A 24,147-nucleotide genomic window follows, 5' to 3' on the forward strand; every position below is an offset into this window, starting at 1 on the left:
TAGAGGAAATGTACTTCTTTGATAAAGGATGATTACTTGGACTCGTAGATGCTAAGTGCCAAACCAGATAGACTGGCAAACATCAAATTTCTTGCAAGTGATTATAAATAATGGGACATTACTTTCTGAGAAGATTCAAAGTAAAATTTGATAAAAGCCCAAAAAGCATGAAAACAGAAACTGATTTCCCACCACAGTAAGAGCTCCAAAATTTCTCCCTGCTTTCTTTGGCTTCCCTGCAGAAGATTTGATATGACAACTTCTACTGTCAGATGGACACCTCTCAAGTCATTTGCTTTGCTTTTAAAAAAAAAACACCTAACAGTCAAAAACCCCCCAAATCTCTTCAAGGCTATCAGAATAAAACTGGATGCATTAACATGTGAAATGGGTTTTTACATTTAGAACTGCTTCTTCCTTTCTTCTTTTTAATTTTTTAAAAATGTTTATTTTTCAGAGAGAGGGAGAGAGAGACAGAGTGACAGCAGGGGAGGGGCAGAGAGAGAGGGAGACTCAGAAACCGAAGCAGGCTCCAGGCTTTGAGCTGTCAGCACAGAGCTCGACACAGGCCTTGAATCCACAAACCGTGAGATCATGACCTGAGCCGAGGCCAGATGCCTAACCGACTGAGCCACACAGACACCCCCCTTTCTTCTTTTAAAGAAATGAAAAGTAGGTTTATACTTATCCCGTTATGTTTTAAATGCCATATCAAGGAAGGAAGGAAGGAAGGAAGGAAGGAAGGAAGGAAGGAAGGAAGGAAGGAAGGAAGGAAGGAAGGAAGGAAGGAAGGAAGGAAGGAAGGAAGGAAGGAAGGAAGGAAGGAAGAAAGAAAGAAAGAAAGAAAGAAAGAAAGAAAGAAAGAAAGAAAGAAAGAAAGAGGCGCCTGAGTGGCTCAGTCGGGTAAGTGTCAGACTTTGGCTCAGGTGATGATCTCATGGTCTGAGTTCGAGCCCCGTGTAGGGCTCTGTGCTGACAGCTCAGAGCCTGGAGCCTGCTTTGGATTCTGTGTCTCCATCTCTCTCTGCCCCTGCCCAGCATATGCTCTGTCTGTCTCTCTCTCTCAAAAATAAATAAATATTTTTAAAATTAAAAAAAAATAATAAGATGCCAGAACAAAAGCCAAAGTCCCAAATGGCATCAAAGGCCATCAGATTGAACAGGGACCCTCTTTAAGTCACAGAGCGTGAAAATGAACTATAAAATCAGGATACACAAAGGAGATTTCTTGAGTAATGTATCAAACATGGAAGATTATTTTTAGTTATGGCTAAAAGCTTCAAGAGCCAATTTTTTTTCTTTTCCTTTTTCTTGCCTAGGACTGTCAATTTTATATGGTTTCTTACAAGTGTATGTGTACGTCTCATAAAAAGATATTTACATTTACGTACACAGACACACAACACACGGGTTTCGAGCTCCATTCCTCCCTCATGAAAAGCAATAAAGTCTAACGTTTTTATTTGGTTAAGAAACCTCTGACTGTTTTAAAATACTTGTGCTGTTAAATACCACTTTCAACCAGTGAAAGAAAATAGCTGTGGGAAAGAGGAGACTCCTGGGGCTGGAATTCATTAACACTTTGGGCAATAGCATTTTTCCTTTATTTAGAAGGCTGGACTAGCTCCTCCCGATGGAAAGAGGATGACCAAATATAGGCCAGCTACTCACTCGGCCTCCTCTTTGCCTCCAAGTATCAACTGGATTACCTCCCCTATTTCCCTTGAGCATCCCCCCTCCTTTTATCTTTAATAAAACACCACCACTCACAATGCTATTTTTATTGGTGAGTCACTCAAGCTCATCCAAAACATAAATTTGTCACAATAAGCAAATGCATACTGAGTACTTCCCACATCCCAAGTAGTGTTTGAAGAGTTCTGTGTGTGTTCACTCATTAAGCCATAGGTTATGCCACATATTCTTCACAATAATCCTATAGGGTTTATGATGTTGGTTGGTTCAATCCTTTCCCCATCCTAATTAACCCTGCTGTTAAAGCTTCGCCCTTTTTTTGACGGCCATTATTCTGGAGGGGCTGTCCTGGGAAGTGGGTCCTTATTGTTGTACGGCAATTAAGGAGACCCCACTAGGCACAGGTATGTGACACACTCATGGCTAGTGACATGAGAGAAAGCTTGCTGGTTGTGGGGGAGGGGGACCATTCAGGCGAATAATTTTTGTTTTCAATAAAAGCTACACAGGAAGAGAGAAGGTCTCCCTCTTTTGGATCTTGTTAGGTCTGGAGTTGATGCGTAGAATGACTGTAACCTTTTTGCAATGATAAGGGAAGCTAGGCTGAGGACAAAGGCACCACAGAGAGAACGCCAGCCAAGACAGTCACCCAGGGGGACACAGAGCACTGATGACACTGGGTCTGCAGCTGCCATAGCTTTTGCTCTCTCGTCTCTGTGATAATATATTAGTTTTACTGTTTTATATCAGTTGAGCCCAGATTTCCCTTTTACATGCAACCAAAGGCATCCTTAGTGATATAAGTTAACAGAAGAAAAAAGAAAAGCTTTGAGGGCAAAAGACTTACCAAAAATTTCACTGGTAGTAGGTGTGCTAAAAACACACCAGGCCTTCAGGACTGAGGTTTATCTATAAAAGTATTCTAAAAGGTGTTAAGAGAAGGACTTCCAAATACCAATATTTTGCAAACTGCATGTATGCATACTTTCACAATCACACACACTTTACATGTACACTAATCTTGAAATTATGGTTAGCAAGCTCATCACCTAGGGCTCAATATGTATTTCTGATTCCTACTCCTAAAGATTAGATTGTGATTTCGAGTGTGGTGTGGTGTGTGTGTGTGTGTGTGATTATAGCTGTAAGCCACTGAAGGTCTCATAAGGCACAAAGAGGCAAATATACTGTCAAAACCATCAGAGTTTAATAAAAAATGACTAACAGTTCATCTTAACAAGGATCAGCCATGATAGTCAAAATGTATACACAAGGCAGTAATCTTCCGTTAATCATTAATGCTTCTCTTCTCCTGCGATCATGAGTCATTAACTTCTGGAAGCTCATCTTTAAAGAGAAGGCTCCATTACTATATACGAACTATAAAATAACACGTGGAAAAAGGAGATCCCACCTCAAGTGGCTAGCAAAAGGGATTCAGAATACAATTCACTTTTGATGATCAATCCTGGAGTTCTATGAAAATGAGTATCAAATGCACATCATTAAGAGTCTCCAGCGTAGAAAGTCAATCTCCCATCCAGGCATCCTACTTATATGTCCTCTTTGCAAGCCTTTTCCCAGATGTTCCCAAAGTGATGTCTCAATATACCTGTCACGGTCTGTAGACAAGAGGCATCTGGAAGTGATATAAATAGTCTGTATTGAATTCAAAGCCCACAGCAACCATTCTTGGGCTCTGAGTTACTTCCAAATGGTACTATCCATGGGAGTAATCTCCTCTCCCCTGATGTCTAGTTTCTCTGTAGAGGGTCCTTCGTTAGAGGTACATTCCCAGTCTCTACTGGGACCCTCACTCACATCGTCCCATACACAGAGAGTGAATTCTCACTGGTGTATTCAGGACCAGGAAGTGAGTATGCCTTATTCCATGTTACCCTCACCCCTTATCCTCTTGAAAGCTGCCAGTCCAGCATTCTCATCAAAGCTGAAAATGTTATATCATCAGGACCCACAGACATGGCTGTGGTTTTCTAGGGCTGCCTGTGCCCACCTGGATGGGCCAGTCCATAAACTCCTAAGTTTGGGAAACAGCCCACTCATCTACAGATAGGAACCAGATTTTCCAATACAATCTTGATCAGTTTAAAAAACAAAACAAAACAAAAAATCCTCCACACATTTAAATCAGAACAAAGGTGAGGAAGCCAAAGACTACTTAGTGAGCTCAAATCCCAACATTTTCCAGAAATGGAAAGGCTTCACCATACCATACTTTGTACAGTGCTTGATGGCAGTCAAAGCAATTTCCTATATTTTATCTTTGCATCATCTCAACAAACCTGGGAGGAAGGCAGGTTTTATGATCCCAGTTGGACCCCAGGGTGGAAATGGAGACCCAGAAATTTTAAGTGATCTGTCCAGGGTACACAGTTCCACACAAGGTTCCAAATCTCAACCTCCTGTGCTTTTGGCTTTTTCTGGAATATCTTTCTCTCCTAGCTTCTTCCAGCACCCTAAGAGTCTTAAGAGCTGAGTGATTTATCCAAGATGGGGCAGGACGTGGATGCAGGCCTCTCTTTACCTCCCTTCGAAACAGTAGTTCTGCCTTTCAAAAGCTGATCCAAGATACAACACAATGCACTGATCTTGGTGCCATTTAATAAATAGCCTAATTTACCAGAAGCCCCACCTTGAATTTTTGTAAGCTCTGGAGTCTTCTCCCAGGCAAAGAAGATAATTAAATTAATTCTTTTGTCATTTTAAATGACCTATTTTTCTTTCTTAAACAGTGTGTCTCTACACAAATTAGAGAATCTTAAAAAGTTCTTTAAAAGTCACTCCACAAATTGACTAATAAAGTAAGCAATTATAAAGCACTTTGCCAAGGCAGGCACGTCATTAAATCCTTTGACTTCTCAACTTCTCAGTGTCCATCATTTAAATGGGGAATCTATCCACTTACAGGTGTGGCATCAAGGCTAATTTCTCTAATACAAAAATAGACAAAGTTAGTGTATTTTGAATGGAAGAAAAGTCCTTGACTGCTATGACATGGCATCAGACCTCAAGCCATCTACTGCCCTCAGATGCCTGCCTTCCTGCCATCCCTGGAGGAGGCCTTGTAGACTATTTACATGATGGAATAAAACTACCTTGCTGAAGGAAGTGGGAAAGGGGCCACTGTGATCAGCTGCACCAATACCAGGGTAGAAAACACAATGGCTAGTGTCCTTCCTAAAATGAACTAGGACATTTTCTTGTCTAAAGAGATCCTACACAGTGAACACAACTTATTCTTTGAGGACCTCAGACCACTCCCTCAGAGCACAACTTCTTGTCATAGACCACTATAGGTGGAGCTATGGAAAAGTAGGAAACCATTCCCTGCAGTCCCCAAGGACTTCCTTCTCGCCAGATCCAGTGTCCTTTCCATGCCTTGAATTTCAGCTCATGGCTACTCCCCTCTTCCTCCTGGCTGTCTCCATGTGTGCATCCCACCACACTGTAGACTCCTGTTCTCCCACCCATGGTTCCCATGGCTCTCCATCTGTCTGCTGGGCTGAGTCTTATCCCTATTCCCAGCCCCAAGTGCAGCTAAGCCCCCAAGGCTGGACTCCTCAACCCTGGTTCTCTCCTGTGTCCTCCAGGATGCACTCACTCTTCCTCATGGCCTCACACATCCCCTCCTAGATTCCTCAACTCTCACACTCACTGCCTGCAGGACAGCAACCCTCAATGTCAAACCATCATCTCTCACACCATCCACAACCCACACTAAGCTCACTGTTCCCATCCCAAGGCCCCCAAGGCAGCCCCTCTCCCCAACTTCACTTGTGATATTCTGGTTTTGTCATTTTACTCACAGCCATGCAGGCTCGAACTCCAAGAAAGCACCGCATATTCAGGCTTCACTTGCACCTTTTCCCCAATTTCCAAAGCCCAAACTTCAAATGCCCCCCAGCCTCTGCCATAGGTCCAAGCCACTTAGTTGGGCTTCTGCCTTACTCTCCAGATTGGCATTCTGGGTGCCCTACTGGACCTGACTCACTACCCTAAGCCACACCCCATTCTTTGCTGGAGCCCTGTCTTAGTTCTTGCCAACTCCCCTCCCACCAGGAGGGGTAGGGAAACCTGTTCCATAGCCACTTAGAGAACCCAAGAGCCTTTAAAAATGAGGAACACATTCCAGGTACCTTTCAAAATGAGGAACCCCAGAAATCAGCTTAGAGTGAACAGCACAGCAGGGGGAAGTATGGTGGTACAGAAGAACCCCAACTTTGGATCTGGACTGACTTGGGTCTGAATCCCACTGCTGCAACTCCATGTGTGACTGGGCAGGCTTCTCCTACAACCCTGGTTATTCATCTGTGAAATGGGGTCAACATCAACCTTGCTTTCAGAATTGTTGTGAGGAATAAAAAACGTAAGAACCATTTATAGAGCCCTCACTATGTGCTATGCTAGAGACCTAGAGAAGACAAATCAAAGCCCACAGCTTATTTTATTTCTTGAAGACCTGAGGTCTCTTGTGCTAATAAATAGTCTGCTGGATCATGGTTGGGGGGATAGATTAGCTGAGCCCTGCCCTTAGGGATGTAAGAAACAGTATCAGTAGCATAGTGCAAGCCCTTACCCCAGCAGGAGTACTGGTTTGGCAGATCAACCCACAGGCTAAGTTAAAAGGCTGAACAAGGAGGCTCAACAGAAAGTCCAACGAAGGTGGGAGGCCTGAGCAATGGAAAAGGACAGGACAGCAAGCAATACATCCTGGCCTCATCCCCAACTCCTGAAGGAGATCCTTTGGGGAAGGAGTCCTTGCCTGTCTGGACCAACATAGTCTATTCAGGGAAAGGTAGGGGAGACAAGCATACTCTTGCAATATGAAAGTCTCCTCCAAAAAGTCAAAGGAAGTGACTACCTGGTGGGCTCTCAGGGCTACTTAAAGGCTGTTGCTATCTCCATGTCAATGAGAAGGTATCCTCTCACACGTGGCCCAGGTTTCCCAATGTGTACTGGACTTTGGGCTTCCAGATTAACCCAACCCAGGTCTCAAATGCCCAAGGCCTCTTGTGAATGACACTTCAGCTCTTCTCTAAGTAGCATGATGTACTACAAAAAGAAAAAGGGAGTGCCAAAAAAAAATTAAAGGACCTCAATTTTATTTTTCCTACCTGTTACTAACCTATAGGATCTTGAGTAGGTCACTTACCTCCTAGGTCCTCACCTATAATGCCATTTGTGGTTGTGAAGGTCAAATGAGAAGTGAAAACACCCAAGAACTAGGCAGACATCCAGAATTGTCCAAGATGGTAAAATGACATGGCCAGGAGCCCCTCAAATGATAAGGGATAAGGAGCAATGGCTAGAGCATCCTGAATCTGAAATAACCTAGGCCACTACAATGAAATGTTTTGGATAGGAAAGACCTATCAGGTACAGTGAAAAAAAAATCTCACCCCATGCGGAAATCAGGGCCAGATTCTCAAACTTCCTGTCTGGAGTTTCCATTTATTAGACGGGCTGCTTTCTGTACTTGGCCAAGCCGGTTGGCGTGTTCCATACAAGGCATCATCATCAACAGAACATAAGAACAGGGCAGTTCAGCACAGGCCAGAGGTTTCCACTGCCACCCAAATGACTATCCTGCTGGCAGGGACTGGCCACATTCCTTTCTTCCTATTTTTCAGTGAAATTGTTTTTACAGTTGTTATCTCTACCGGCAGAGGGAATGGAGCTGACTGATAGTGGATGGATATATTTAACTGACGGCAATCATAAGGAATATGGAAAACATACATGTGGCCATTGTATCCACTGAAACTTGGCTTCTAATATCCTTCAGAAGCAGAAGGGCGTGGGGTGGGGAGGGAAGAAAAGAATGATGACCTGGCCCGAAGATAATGGCAAGTGGAGGGCAGGGGGCAAAGATGGAGTAAGCTCTGGCTGTAAGTCAACAGCGGGGCTCAGAGCTGAGCTCATAGTCAAGAAGCCCAAAACTGAGCTATACCCCGCAGGCCAACAGACTACCCCCCCCACCCAGTTTTGAGGAGAAAAGGTGAGCCAGAAGGTCAACAAGAGGACTAGTTTTCCCTAGTGATAGGATCTCTCCCTTGAATCCCAAAAAGGCAACTGCACGTTGTTTTATGAGTTCTTCCCACAGCCCAGAGAAGCCCCAGGTATACCCAAACCAATGGTCTGTTCATTTCCTCCTTGCCCTGGAGACCCATCCCTCAAGGTCTGATAAGGACACACTCTTGCCAGCTCCTGCAATGGCAGAACCAACCTTATGGAGAGCAAGATCTGATTTCTTTCAGGCACACAGGAGGAAAACTGGGCTAACTCAGTGCATCAGGACAGAGATGGGGGGTGGGGGTGAGAGAAGGGGATGGGATACAAGATATAAGACAGCCAGTCCCAACAATCCCAACCCCTTCCTGGAAACTTCTTGAAACCCAAAATGAAAGTAGAGTATGGAAGGAGAAAATGGAGGTAGACAGGAGAAAATAGAAGATGATCACAGAAATAAAAATAGAGCCATTATTTATTGACCCCTTACTCTAAGTTTATCAAGTATATAAGCATGAGCTAACACATTTAACCCTGCTAACAACCCCCCATGAAGTAAGTTGTATTATCCCATCATTTACATGAGTAGACTGATCCCAGAGCTCATACAGTCATTCACATTCATGGTTCACCTTCACAGGTCTTGAAAAAAACATGTCCCCAAGGCCTCCAAGACATGATTTAACGGTCACTTTGAGTAGCCCAATAGAAAAAGGCAGCATGTCTGGGAAATGCCATTCTGTGTGGCAAAATTGGAGCATGGCATGCAGCTGTTGAAAGCTTCTGTAAGACTGTAGGAGACAGAGTAGATGCAGCCCTGAGCAGCCCTGGGGCATCCTTCAGTGCTGACCCACTGGCAGAGGAACCCACCATTCTGAGCAGTTGGGTCCTTGGGGCCCACTACATGGGCAGGCTTCCATCATCTCATATCACTGCCCAACTGGGAGGCTTGCTGTGGCCCTTTGGTGTCTCAATATCTTGGATTCCTCGATGAGTCTTAGTACAGCACAAACCACCACCATATTCTTGAATCCTATCCAGGGATGAAGGTTGATGACCAGATTTGCATCTTCTTAGGATTTCATTGGAGCTATAGCACAGTCTCCTCAGTAACAAGCCTGCTAACAGTCCTCCTTCAGCTTAATAATTGATAGGAGGTGTTTGAAAAATGGTAACTATGTATCAGAGACTTGGGTTTTGTATGCACTGCCTCATGAAATCATAACCCCATCAAGTCAGGTATTGTTATGCCTACCTTGTATGCCCTGTGATAAATGAAGAATCTGAGGTTCCTGTGGTTAAGAGATTCAAAAAGCTAGCAAGGCCAGGAGTCAGGTCCATGCTAAGTGACTCATTATGTGGGCTTCTCTGGTCAGTCCCACTCTTAGGTTTAAACTATTGTAGTGCTGTGGGCTTCAATCCCACTGTTCACATCTTCCTCCCAAGCCCCTGACTCAGCAGAGAGCAGGGGCCATCTCCCTCTCAATAAATGTCCTCCACTCAGGTTCTCCTTTTCCCTGGCCCATCTCAGAGGGCTTAGTGAGAAAAGTGCTCACTGGCCCTCCCACCCACCCCCTACACACACATGCACACACCAGGCCTCTGGAAACCCTCCAATAGAAACACTAAGGTTTGTTGTGGGCATAGCCACTGGCCCAAGTTCTGAACACACAAAAACCTTCACATATTCTTCTCAGCTCCTACTCTACCTGCTGAGTGGACACGAATTCGGCCTTATAAAGGAACACAGCCTTATAAAGGACACAATGGGTTTCAGCAGCCTTTGAAGAAAAAGACTTAAAGAGAAAGAAAATCCACCAAACCAACCCACCCCTGGTTGCCTTTCAATTAGAGGAAGGATGGGCCTATCAATACTGAACACCCCACCTGCGGTCTTGGGACTCAAAAGTCTTCCTTTGTGTAGAGGGCCAAACCTGCAGCAGAAGGCTCTGATCAAGCAGGGGCCCACCACCAGGCATCAGGTGGGCAAGTCCTGCTAACAGTAGTCCTTCTGTTGCCCGCATCCTCTGCCACTCAAAGAGTTGCCCTAGCAGTTGACCAAAAAAAATGGATACATGGTACATTTTAACCAGCAACTTTCACAGAACAATCTCAAGGCATTGTACTCCTATCATCCTTTAACTGTGTTAATAAGGGTGACAGTTAACACAGTCCCAGTTTGCATATGCAAGATTTAACTTTGCCAGGTTTCAATGAGGTAGGCTAGAAATTCAGGACATGGTGCAATCATGCAACCCTGGTCCCTAAGACATACCCTTCCACACTGCCTCCCACTGCCTTAAAGACAAATTAGAATCTGTTCAGGGTTAACATTGTCATGATTTACATCTAAGCTCTCAAGTCTCCCCAAATGAGGTCCAGACACTGGAGCAATGCCATCTTAACCAACTCACACCCTTGCTCTCTCTGCTCAAAGCCTCTGCCTTGGCTTGGTGAGAAGAAATCTATGCATGTCTCTGGTAACCCAGGTCTCTACCCTGTTTTTGTCAGATGGCTTGGTAGAAAGATGGGCAAGGGCAGCAGCATATGTGAGGGAAGGGCAGCCTGTGGTCAGCAGAAGATTATGGAAAGTCTTGAATGAAAGCAAGTGACAATTTAGGAACCAGTAAGTGAGCATTCATGCACTCACTCACTGAGCAATTGCTTTAACCTCCAGGAGACAAAGATGGTCCCTCCCCCCCAGACTACCTAGTATAATGGAAAAGCAAGAAGAAGTGAACGATTAGGAGTGGCAGGAATGGGAGCAAGAGTGACCATGAATTTTAAGACAAAATTCCACCACATGAAGATGAATTGTCAAGGCAAGAATCCAGGGCCACAAGGAAACAGGATATAGAATTTGTTTTTCTCACCTGGTCCATGAGCCTACTTTTATTCATAGTCTTATGATATAAATAGATAAAAGACAGATAGACCTCTAAATATTCCCTGTCCAATATGCAAAATAATTTAATTCTTTCTGAAAATCCAGTAAGACTAGGGTGGGGACAAAGGAATAAATTGACAGAGTATATGGGAAAGTTAGGACGGTGAAACTACTCCATTTGATACTATAATGGTGGATGCATGTCGTTATACATTTGTCCAAATCTGTTGAATCTACAACATCAAAATTGAACCCTAATGTAACCTATGGACTCTAGGTAATGATGATCAGTCAATAAATATTCATCAATTGCAACAAATATATGACTCCGTGGGGACTGTTGATATTGGGGATATTGGGTATATTGATACTGCTTATTTGGAAGCAGAAGTTATATAGGAAATTTCTGTGCCTTCTAGTTGATATCCACAGTGAATCTGAAACTGCTCTAAAAAAAAAAAAAGTATTTTGGGACACCTGGGTAACTCAGTCAGTTAAGAATCCAACTCTTAATTTTGGCTCAGGTCATGATCTCACAGGTTGTGAGTTTGAGCCCCATGTTGGGCTCCATGCTGGCAGTACAAAGCCTGCCTGGGATTCTTTCCACCACCCCCACACCTTTGCCTCTCCCGGGCTCTTACTCTCAAAAATAAATAAAACTCTTTAAGTATTTAAAAAAAAAATCCAGTAAGACCACTGGATCATAATATTGACAGGTAGCTTAGTCTATTCAGCCTACTTTAAAAATTACTAAACAAGGTATATCTATCAATAATTACTTTGGATGTAAATGGACTAAACACTCCAATCAAAAGACAATGGGTGACAGAATGGATTAAAAAAAAAAAAAAAAAAAGACCCATCCATATGTTTCCTACAGGAGATTCAATTTAGACCTAAAAACACCTACAGATTGAAAATGAGGGGATGGAGAAATATCTATCATGCAAATGTATCAAAAGAAAGCTGGGTACTTCTATGAAACAAAATGGATATTAAAACAAAGACCATTAACAAGAGACAAAGAAAAACACTATACAATAATAAAGGGGACAATCCAACAAAAAGATAGAACAATTGTCAATACTTAAGTACCCAACTTAAGAGCACCCAAATACATAAAATAGTTATTAACAAACATTAAAAAACTAATCAGTAACAATAATAGTAGGGGACTTTAACACTCCACTTACATCAATCGACAGAGCATCTAAACAGAAAACAAACAATGGCTTCAAATGACACACTGGAATAGATAGATTTAACAGATTTATTCAGAACATTCCATCCTAAAACAGAATACACATTCCTTTCAAGTGAACACAGAATATTCTCTAGAATAGATCACATAATAGCCCACAAAACCAGCCTGAACACATTCAAGAAGATCGAAGTCATACGATGCATCTTTTCCGACCACAATATTATGAAACTAGAAGTCAACCGCATGAAACAATCTGGAAAGACCACAAATACGTAGAGGTTAAACATACCACTAAACAATGAATGGGTCAACCAGGAAATAAAAGAAGAAATTTAAAAATACATGGAAACAAATGAAAATGAAAACACCAAGGTCCAAAACCTCTGGAGAAGCAGCAAAAGCAGTTCTAAGAGGGAAGTTTATAGCAATACAGGCCTTACTCAAGCAGGAACAATCACAAATAAACATCCTAACCCTACACCTAAAGGAACTAGAAAAACAACAAGCCTAAAGCCAGCAAAGAAAGGAAATAATGAAGATTAGGGCAGAAACAAAGAATATAGAAACTAAGAAAAAAAATTTTTTGAACAGATCAATGAAATGAGGAGCTTGTTCTTTGAAAAAAAATAAAACTGATAAACATCTAGTCATAGTTATCAAGAAAAAAAAGAGAAAAGACCCGAATAAATAAAAATCACAAATGAAAGAAGAGATGTAACAACCAAAAACACAGAAATCGAGTTATAAGACAGTATTATGAAAAACCTTATGCCAACAAATTGGATGACGTAAAAGAAATGGATGCATGCCTAAAAACAGAAATTACCAAAACTGAAACAGGAATTGAAAATTTGAACAGACCATTAACCAGCAAAGAAATCAAATCAGTAATCTAAAAACTGCCAACAAATGCAAGTCCGGGATCAGATGGCTTCAGAGGAGAATCCTACCAAACTTTTTTTTTTTTTTTTTTTTTTTTTTTAAATTTTTTTTTCAACGTTTATTTATTTTTGGGACAGAGAGAGACAGAGCATGAACGGGGGAGGGGCAGAGAGAGAGGGAGACACAGAATCGGAAACAGGCTCCAGGCTCTGAGCCATCAGCCCAGAGCCCGACGCGGGGCTCGAACTCACGGACCGCGAGATCGTGACCTGGCTGAAGTCGGACGCTTAACCGACTGCGCCACCCAGGCGCCCCATAATCCTACCAAACTTTTAAAGAATATTGTGCTCTTCTTCTCAAACTATTCTTCTCAAACTATTCCAAAAAAATAGAAAAGGAAGGCAAACTTCCAGATTCCTTCTATGAGGCCAATATTACCCCGATACCAAAACCAGATAAAGATACCCCTATAAAGGAGAACTACAGGCCAATATCCCAGATGAACATAGATGCAAAAATTCTCAACAAAATATTAGGAAACTGAATTCAATACTACATTAAAAAAATCATTCACCTCAATCAAGTGGTATTTATTCCTAGGTTACAAGGGTGTTTCAATATTCACAAATCTATCAACATGATACATCACAATAAATAAAAGCTCAAAATCAGATGATCATTTCAATAGATGCAGAGAAAGCATTTGACAAAGTACAACATCCATTCATGATAAAAAAAAAAAAAAAAACCAACAGAATGGGTTTAGAGAGAATATACCTCAACATAGTAAAGCCCTTATACGAAAAACCTAAAGCTAACATCATCCTCAATGGGAATAAAGTGAGAGCTTTTGCCCTAAGGTCAGAAACAAGACAGGGATGTCCACTCTCACCACTTTTATTTCAACATAGTACTGGGAATCCTACCACAGCAATCAGACAACCAGAAGAATGAAAAGGCACCCAAACTGATAAGGAAAAAGTAAAACTTTCACAATTTGCAGATGACATGATTCTATATATAGAAAACTCTTTAAAGACTCCACCAAAAAACTACTAGAACTGATGAATGGATTCAGTAAGGTTGCAGAATACAAAATCAACATACATAAATCTGTTGCATTTTTATACACCAATAATGAAGCATCAAAAAGAGAAATTAAGAAAACAATCCCATTTACAATTGCACCAAAAATAAAGATATCTAAGAATTCAACTAACCAAAGAGGTAGAAAGACCTGTACTCTGACAACTATAAAACACTGATGGAAGAAACTCAAGATGAGACAAAGAAATGGAAAGACATTCCATGCTCATGTACTTGACGAATATTGTTAAAATGTCCATCCTACCCAAAGCAATTTATATGTTTAATGCAATCCCTATCAAAATACATCATTTTTCACAGAACTAGAATAATCCTAAAATGTGTATGGAACCACAAAAGACCCAGAATAGCCAAAGCAGTCTTGACAAAGAAAGGCAAAGCTGGAGGCATCACAATTCCAGACTTCAAGTTATTTTACAAAGCTATAGTAATCAAAGCAGTATGGTAGTAGCACAAAAATAGACACATAGGTCAATGAACAGAATAGAAAACCCGGAATCAGGGGTGCCTGGATGGCTCAGTCAGTGAAGCATCTGACTCTTGACTTCAGCTCAGGTCATGACCTCACAGTTCAGGAGACTCAGCCCCACATCACATGTCAGTGCAGAGCCTGCTTGGGATTCTCTCTCTGCCCCTCCCCCATTCTTTCAAAATAAATAAATGTTTTTTAAAAATAAAAAAAAAAAGAAAACCCAGAAATAAACCCACAACTATATGGTTGATTAATCTTTGACAAAGTAGGAAAGAATATCCAATGGGAAAAAGACAGTCTCTTCAAAAAAATGGTAATGGGAAAATTGGAGGGCCACATGCAAAATAATGAATCTGGGCCATTATCTTTCATCATACTCAAAAATAAATTCAAACTGGATGAAAGATGTAAATGTAAGACCTAAAACCATAAAAATCCTAGAAGAGAACATAGGCAGTAACCTCTTTGACATAAGCCATAGTCAACTTCTTTCTTATCTTGTCTCCAGAGCAATGGAACCAAAAGCAAAAATAAACTATCCGGACTTCATCAAAATAAAAAGCTTCTGTATAGCAAAGGACAAAAAACAAAAAAAAAAAAAAGTCAACAAAACTAAAGGCAACCTACAAAATGGGAGAAGATATTTGTAAATGACATATCTGATAAAGGGTTAGTATTCAAAATATAGGGGAAAAAAAACTTTAAAAACTCAACACCCAAAAACACCAAATAATTCATTTTAAAAATACAGAAGACACTAACATTGTGTTTCTCCAAAGAAGACATACAAATGGCCAAGAGATACATGAAAAGATGCTCATCATCACTCATTAGGGAAATACAAATCAAAACTACAGTGAGATACCACACCTCACAACTGTTAGAAGAGCTAAAATCAACACAAGAACTAACAAGTGTTGGCAAGGACATAGAGAAAAAGGAGCCCTCTTGCACAGTTGGCAGGAATATAAACTGTAGCAGCCACTCTGGACAACAGTACAGTTTCCTCAAAAAGTTAGAAATAGAACTACCCTATGATCAGAATGCAAGCTGGTACAGCCACTCTGGAAAACAGTATGGAAGTTCCTCAAAAAACTAAAAATAGAACTACCCTACGACCCAGAAATTGCACTACTAGGCATTTATCCACGGGATACAGGTGTGCTGTTTCGAAGGGGCACATGCACCCCTTTGTTTATAGCAGCACTATCAACGATAGCCAAAGTATGGAAAGAGATCAAATGTCCATCAATGGATGAATGAATAAAGAAGATGTGGTATATATATAAAATGGAGTATTACTCAGCAACCAAAAAGAATGAAATCTTGCCATTTGCAACTGTGTGGATGGAACCGGAGGGTATTATGCTAAGTGACGTTAGTCAGAGAAAGAAATATATAGGACTTCACTCATATGAGGACGTCAAGAGACAAAACAGATGAACATAAGGGAAGGGAAACAAAAATAATATAAAAACAGGGAGGGGGACAAAACAGAAGAGACTCATAAATATGGAGAACAATATGAGGGTTACTGGAGGGGTTGTGGGAGGGGATGGGCTAAATGGGTAAGGGGCACTAAGGAATCTACTCCTGAAATCATTGTTGCAGTATATGCTATTTTTTATGTAAATTTTAAAAAAGAAAAAAGAAAACGAAAAAAAGAAAAAAAAATACAGAAACAATATGTCAAAGGGACACATGCACCCCTACGTCTATAGTGGGAGTATTGATAATAGCCAAGATAGGGAAGTAGCCCAAGTGCCCATCAATGGATAAATGGATAAAGAAGATGTAGTGTATATATAAATACATACAATGATGTATTATTCAGCCATTAAAAAGAATGAAATCTTGCCATTTGCAACAGCGTGGATGGAGCTGGAGTACACTGCTAAGTGTAATAAGTCAGAGAAAGCTAAATGCCATATGATTTCACTCACATGTGGAATTTAAGACACAAAATGAATGAGTAAATTAAAAAAATAAAAGAGATACAAGAGGGTATATCAAGAAATAGAGTCTTAACTGTAGAGAACTGCTGGTTATCAGAGGGGAAAGGGTAGGAGATAAACAGGTGATGGGGATTAAGGAGTGCACTTGTGATGAGCTCCAGGTGATGTGTGGAATTGTTCAGTCACTATATTATACATCTGAAACTAACATAACACTATGTTAGCTGGAATTAAAAACTTTTAAAAAACTACTAAACAGGGTGGCTTATAAACAATAGAAATGTACTTCTCACAGTTGTAGCGGCTAAGAATTCTAAGTTTTAGGTGCCAGCAGATTTGCTGTCTGCATAGGACCGCTTATTGGTTCACTGATGGCCCTCTTCTCAGGGCAGAAGGGACAAGTGAGTTTGTTAAAGTCTCTCTTATAAGGGCACTAATCCCACCATGTGGTCTTCACCATCACCTCCCAATCATCACATTGGAGATTAGGATTTCAACATATGAATTTGGGGAAACACATTCAGTCGATGACAATAGGAGTCCTGAGCATCCAGCCAGCCTGCTTGCCCTGAGTACTCTCTCTGTACAGAACCCTCCCCGTGGCAGGCATCAAACACCTGCTCTCCCCAGAGAGAAAATCCCACATGCCAAAACAGGAGACATTTCACAGCATGCCAGGCTTTTGAGTCTCCTTGTCTAACTTCTGGGGTCTAAGATTGAGAGAGAAGAGATGTCCACTTGGAATCCACCATTTCTCGATTTGCAAGCTCTATACGTATACACACACAACATTCAAAGGTGGCGATTAAATGGGCCAAAAAGCAAGCCATTTGGGGATTTACCAAATTAGCTTCCATTCACCAGCTAAATGCTTCTTACTCTGTGCCAAGCTTGTTGAATAGCTCCTTTAATCTCAAAAGAAAACACCCCACAAAAAACAAAAAACAAAAACAAAGATGAAAAATAAAAATTAAAAAAATCTCAAAATAACCCTGTGAAACGTGATCCCGGTTTTGCAGATAAAGCAGCTGAGGCTCAGAGAAGCTGAGTGACCTTCCTACGGTCACAGCATCAGTTTGGAGCAGCACTAGGCTTCAACCACTGGGTATGCCCTAGTCCAACACTCAAGATGGCGTCCATCACTTTTGGCGCATACAAAAAAAGCATAAGCAGCACCTTCTACATTGTTCCCTGGCATCCCTACGTGCCTGGTGGTATCAACACTGACAAAGTTTCTCAAAGAAAGAAAGTAAACCCACTGCCCCACAGATTAGCTGATCACAATACTGACAATACCAACTAAACTCATCTCCTCAGCTCTCTCCAGAGAGCACAAAATTCTAGCCACAAGGGGTGCCTCAGTGGCTCAGTGGGTTGAGGGTGTGAGTTCAGGTCAGATCATGATCTCACAGTTCATGAGTTCAAGCCCCACATCGGGCTCTGTTCTGGCAGCTCAGAGCCTGGAGCCTACTTTGGATTCTGTGTGTGTGTGTGTGTGTGTGTGTGTCTCTCTCTCTCTCTCTCTCTCTCTCTCTCTCTCTGCCCTTCCTCTGCTCATGCTCGGTCTCTCTCTCTCTCAAAAATAAACATTAAACGGGGCGCCTGGGTGGCGCAGTCGGTTAGGCGTCCGACTTCAGCCAGGTCACGATCTCGCGGTCCGTGAGTTCGAGCCCCGCGTCAGGCTCTGGGCTGATGGCTCAGAGCCTGGAGCCTGTTTCCGATTCTGTGTCTCCCTCTCTCTCTGCCCCTCCCCCGTTCATGCTCTGTCTCCCTCTGTCCCAAAAATAAATAAATGTTGAAAAAAAAAAAATTTTAAAAATAAACATTAAAAAAAAATTCTAGCCACGAAATAAACCTATTTCCAACATGGGCTAGAGGGTAAACAAATGACCTTCACTACAGGATTTTAATTCACTAGTGTCTCTTATAACACAAAATCCAAGCCCTCACAGGGTCTTTCCAATAAGGCTATTTTATAAGCAGTTTACACACACTAGGAAAGATTTAGTGCTGACTCCTTCAATCATATTAATATTTCATCATTAGTAGATACATATTGACTTCCTACTATCCACAAAAATGATCAGATTTAAAAGCTCCTGTTCATTAGTAATTTATGACCTAATTATATACAGATAGATACTTAAAAAGACACGCCTAAATAAACGTGGGCTTAATCTTCCTTAGGGAAGACAGGGCAGAGGAACCAACTCGGACATAGGCTGTGCATGGCTGGAGTATGGACGGATCAGCCATGTGGCTTGAGTGACCCAGTATAACATCAAGAAAAGCTAATTTCTGCCTCTTGTTCGAAAGGCCTGCTCCACTTCCTTTTTTTTTTTTTTTTTAGAATTAAGGGATCAAAAGGTTTCAAATGTACAAGTTTACAGAAAGCATATGATGTCACTACTACCGTTTATCACTTTAACTTGACTTATTCTATGGGATCAGCTTCAACTTTCTAGCAAAGCCTTGGGGTTACAGGACATGGGTCAGCCAAGTACTGGTGGGGCCTGGACAATGGGACACTAAGAAAGAGACCAGGCAAGAAGCCGTGGGCATCAGGTGGGCAGCCAACCTGGGTCTGCAGGGAGAACCCAGAGAGGAAAACCAGACAGACAGAGAGACCAGCCCTTGTCTCCACACACAACTACAACCAATTGCCTGGAAAACTGAGAAGTCCACTCTCCTCTCCGTCCAGAGAACAAGGAACTGGAAAAGGATCCTCTTCTCAGAGGAAATAAACAGAAATAAAACAGAGAGCACCTATACAGTTACCATCTGATACTGTGCAAGAGTTTCCTTCCTTTACTTTTTTGTGCATGTGTGTGGCTGTGTGTACACGTGGGATTTCACCTCCTCTTTGGCTACGACTGTTTTCGCTTTACTCCAAAGCTGTGACAAAGGCTTGCACACTTTTAGAACCCTATGCTAGCTTCTAATTCATTAGTAGTTGTATCATTCAAATGACGGCTATTCTATATAAAGTCAAAACAGCATCACTAGGCCACACGCCAAGAGATGTCGCTGTGGGTGGGTCTTTGTTTTCCTAGGAAATTCTTTTGTGATGTTGTATCAAGGGGTTGGACCAGGTGGCTTCTCAGCTCCTTCTAGCCCCAGATGTTCTTCATCCTGTGTCTGTGCAGAAATAATGGGCTGACCCTGAGTGCACTCCAGAGACCATGACCCCCACAACATGCTGGCAGCATCTGGATTTACCTAGGCCCTGTGGTGGGGGAGGTGCTGAGGGGGAAAGCATGGCTCTGCCATGCTTAAACTAAAAGACAAGAACCAGCCAGGGGCACTGAAGCTTGACAGTGTCTCGGAGCGTCTGTCCAGTGACAGCCAGCACAATATGGGGGAGACAAGGGACACCTCCTATGGACCAAGATTCACGGGCAGCATTTGTTCTAACCATGGAGATCAACCCTCAGTAATGTCCCCTCCTGCCTGCAAAACTACAGTGTGTGCACAGACAGGCAAGGGCCCAAGCTGCTGATCAGTTGCCAGGAAGGATAATGCAGAAGCAAAGGGCCTACAGCGAGGATTGGGGGGTGGGGGGGGGGTGGGGTGGGGATTAAGGCAAAGACACGGTTCAGCTTCGCAAGAAAAGCCTGCATGAGCTAAGATGCCCACAGGGAGAGCTCAGATGGTGGCAGATTTTCCGCTTCCAAGACAGAAGGGGAAAAGAATGATCACCATTTCTTACTTAAAACCACATCCTGATGGCCAGAGATCTTACAAAAACCCTTGTGCCTCTTTGCAAAAGCCCCTGCGAGGACAGTCAACACATTCAGCCTCCTTGTCCACATGGGGACAATGAAACATTAAGAAAGAATTTAATGAACAAAGCAACTGCAGGAGACTTGGGGAACACAAGTCAGAACTTTTATTTCCCAGCCTACCAAACTCTAGAAATGCTTCACTTCCTTCAAGTACTGTCCTGGAGCACATTTCCATAGTAAACCTCCAGGACTGGGGTGCCTCATGCAGCCAGGTGGAGACTGGCTGGAAGATTCTGTTCATAAAGGGCACATAAGACCCTTTATGAAGGACCAGACTCCTTACGATCACTGCTGTTCCCATCTCAGTATATAGAGACCGAGGTACTATGGAAAGACTTTGGGATTGAAGTGTGAACTCCCTTATGCAAGAAATTAAAAATTAAGGAAGGAGGGAGGCCACTCAGTGAAACTTCCTAACAAACTAGGATGAGAACTTTGTCCTGCTGTCTTCTGACTTTCTGGAATAGGGGCTCATCTGTGAGGCAGTTCATAGGACTCGAGTACTAATTATCTACACAGCTCTGGGTTTAGTTACTCCCAAGTTCTGCACCATAATGACCTACTGTTACCCATTTTACTGATGGAGAAACAGAGTCATGCTGAGACTGTGTGTTTATCAAGGAGCTCAACATGAGAAGTGACTGAGCACAGGTCAAAATCCGCAGCTATAGTCCTATGCTACAACATGGATGAAGCTTGAAGAGATCATGCCAAGTGAAATAAGCCAGTTCCGGAAGGACAAATATAGTATGACTCCAATTACATAAAGTATCTACAGTCGCCAAAATCTGGGGCACCTGGGTGGCTCAGTTGGTTGAGCGTTTGACTTCATCTCGGGTGTGATCTTGCAGTCTGTGAGTTAGATCCCTGCATCGGGCTCTGTGCTGACAGCTCAGAGTCTGGACCCTGCTTCGATTTCTTTGTCTCCCTCTCTCTCTGCCCCTTCCCTGTTCACAGTCTCCCTCCCTCCCTCCGTCTCTCTCTCTCTCTGCCAAAAAAAAAAAAAAATTGTGATGTTTATTTAACTAGCCAAAACCCTAGAAACAAAAAGTAGAATGGCGGTTGCCAAGGGCTGGGGGACGGGGGTAATGGGGAGCTGCTATTCAATCGATCTAGAGTTTCAGTCATGCAAAATGATAAAGGATTGGAGATCTGCTGTAGCACAAGATGCATATACTCAACACTGCACTATATGCCTATATGTGTTAACAGGGTAAATTTCACATTATGTATTTTTACCACTATAAAAAAATCTATAGCTATGAGTGGCTTAACAGTTGTGTCTCTGATCCACTTTGGTGTTACTGCAAGGAAGCTTGAGGACACTTAATATATAAGGGGAAAGGTCTATAGCCATAGGCGCAGTAGGAGGAAATGACAAACACAGACAAAAGACATGAAAAGACATTTCACCCAAGAGGCCATACAGATGGTAAACATGGAGATGGAAAGATGGTCAACATCATTAGTCACTAGCGAAATACAAATCAACACACAGTGAGGGGGACCTGGGTGGCTCAGTCAGCTGAGCATTGGACTCTTAATTTGGGCTTGGGTCCTGATCCCAAGGTCATGGGATCAAGCCCTGCATCCAGCTCCTCGCTGATTGTGGAGCCTGCTAGCGATTCTCACAGTCTCTCCCTCTGTCTCTCCCCCCGGCTCATGCTTGCTCTCTCTCCAAAATAAAAAAAAATTTTTTTTTTTTTTTTTTAGAGACCACAGTGAAAAGACAGCCCACAGATTGAGAGAAAATGTTTGCAAATCGTGAATCTGATGATGGTCTACATAGTGGAAGTGTTTGACATTAAGTTTTTATTGTAAAATATATGATAAAGATTCTGATTGCCAAGGCATCCATTTCAAAGACATCCATCTGGAATAAACACACTGCCTGCTGGATAACACAGATACTAGCTAGACAACTAGGTAAGAAATCAGGCTACCCAATTATGAAATTTCCCTTTTATGAAGCCCTAGGTAACCTAGGTACTCAGACCATGTGAGTAATCCCATTTTCCCATTCCTGTGCTCCAATTCCTGCTCTTTTCCATTCCACAATGAAGAATAAAACTCCCAAATGCTAGCCACTTGCCCTTGGACCCTAATAAAGGTGGGGCCCCAGGTACGTGCACCCCCCTCTATCTTTCTACCTGTAACCCTGCTTTCTGGCCTTCAGCGTATGTGTATTCTCCAGAACCTATAATAAGTCTTCGGTGTTTTTCCCCCAGCAAAGTTCCCTGAGGTATATCTTGCAATCCTAGTAAGAGCCACAGGGGTCATTCCAGCCACACCATGGGCTCCAGCACGGTCACATGTCTGTGGGGCTCACCACAAGCAGTACAGACCTGGCAAGCACCTCGGACATCTCTAGCCAACAGCATTACTATTGATAGGCTGTAATCTGATCCAACAGTCTACTATTCAAAATATATAAGGAACTATTACAACCCAGTGATAAAAAGACAAGACAAGCCATTAAAACTGGGCAAAAGACCTGAACAGACATTTCTTCAAAGAAGATATATACTATTGACCAGCAAGCATATGAAAAGATGCTCAACATCAGTTATTAGGGAAATACGTACAGAACAAAGAGATACTACCTCACTGCCACTAGGATGGCTAGAATCAGTAAGGCAAATAACAAGTGTTGAAAATGTGGAGAAATAGGATCCTTCATACACTGGAATGGATGTAAAATAGAGCAGCTGTTTTCGGAAACCGTCTGGAAGTTCCTCAAAAGGCTAAACAAAGAGATACCATAGGACCTACTATTTCTACTCCTAGGCATAAACCCAAGAGAAACGAAAATATACATCCACACAAAAGTTTGTACATGAATATTCACAGCAGCATTATTCATAACAGGCCAAAGTGGAAACTCAAATGTCTGTCCACTGATGAACAAACTGTGGTATAACCACACAATGGAATATTATTCAGCCTTATAAAGGAATGAAGTACTGATTCATATTACAACACGGATCAATCCTAAAAACATTATGTGAAGTTAAAGCAGCAAGATACAAGAGGCCGCCATAATACTTCATTTATATGAAGAGACCAACATAGGCAAAACCATACTCACTGAAGACCAGTGGTTGCCAGAGGCTAGGAGGAGGGCAGAATTGGGAATGGCTGGTAGTGGGAACCAGGTTTCTTTTCGAAAAAATGAAAAGGCTTTGGAAATGGATGGTTGTAAACATCTGTGAATATACTAAAAACCAATGATGAATTGTACACTTTAAAAAGGCGAATTTTATAGCATGTGAATAAATACACACTCAGCTCATTAAATAAAAAGTTGAAACCACAAAAAGATAGCACTACACACTTATCAGAATGGCTAAAACCAAGAACAGTGGTAATACCATAGGCTAGTAGTAATGCCAAAAACTATCACTCACCTATTGTTGGTGAGAAAGTAAACGATTTGGCCACTTTGAAAAATAGTTTGCAAGTTTCTTTTAAAATGAAAAATGAGGGGCGCCTGGGTGGCTCAGTCAGTTGAGCGTCTGACTTCGGCTCAGGTCATGATCTCACGGTCCGTGAGTTCAAGCCCCGCGTCGGGCTCTGTGCTGACAGCTCAGAGCCTGGAGCCTGCTTCGGATTCTGTGTCTTCCTCTCTCTCTAACCCTCCCCCGTTCATGCTCTGGCTCTCTCTGTCTCAAAAATAAATAAACATTAAAAAAAATTAAAAAAAAAATAAATAAAATGAAAAATGAATTTCCCATATGATCCAGCAATGATACTCTTGGGAATTTACTGCAGAGAAATGAAAACTTAGGTCCCCACAAAAACCTTACATGATTATTCAGAGTAGATTTATAATAGCTAATAACCAGAAGCTACTTAAATATCATTCAGTGAGTGCATGGCTGAACAATAATGGTATATCCATAACAGAGTATTACTCAGCAATAAAAAGAAATACAACTCAGATTACCTCAGAGAAACGATGCTGAATGAAGAAAGACAATCTCAAAGAGTTACGTAGGGTGTGGCACTCCTTACAGAACACCCAAGGTAACAGAATTCTAGAGGGGGAGAAAACAGATTAGTAGCTGCCAGTGTTCAGGAATGGTCAAGAAAGAAGGTATCACTATAAAGAAGTAACACAAGGGAGCCTT

General features: G+C 42.0%; 1 protein-coding gene and 1 long non-coding RNA gene across 2 annotated transcripts in view; both read right to left on the bottom strand.

The window, feature by feature from the left end:
* Nucleotides 1-24,147, bottom strand: part of CCDC3 (coiled-coil domain containing 3) — a 118,709-nt gene that overhangs the window by 65,684 nt on the left and 28,878 nt on the right. The window lies entirely within an intron of this gene.
* LOC123591193 lies at nucleotides 1,217-13,238 on the bottom strand. The gene is made up of 3 exons (XR_006709160.1): nucleotides 13,061-13,238; nucleotides 4,294-4,299; nucleotides 1,217-1,227 (listed from the first exon to the last, which is right to left on the bottom strand). It is a non-coding gene; the product is annotated as an uncharacterized LOC123591193 (long non-coding RNA).

The sequence above is a fragment of the Leopardus geoffroyi genome, chromosome B4 (assembly GCF_018350155.1).
Source record: "Leopardus geoffroyi isolate Oge1 chromosome B4, O.geoffroyi_Oge1_pat1.0, whole genome shotgun sequence".
Taxonomy (NCBI): domain Eukaryota; kingdom Metazoa; phylum Chordata; class Mammalia; order Carnivora; family Felidae; genus Leopardus; species Leopardus geoffroyi.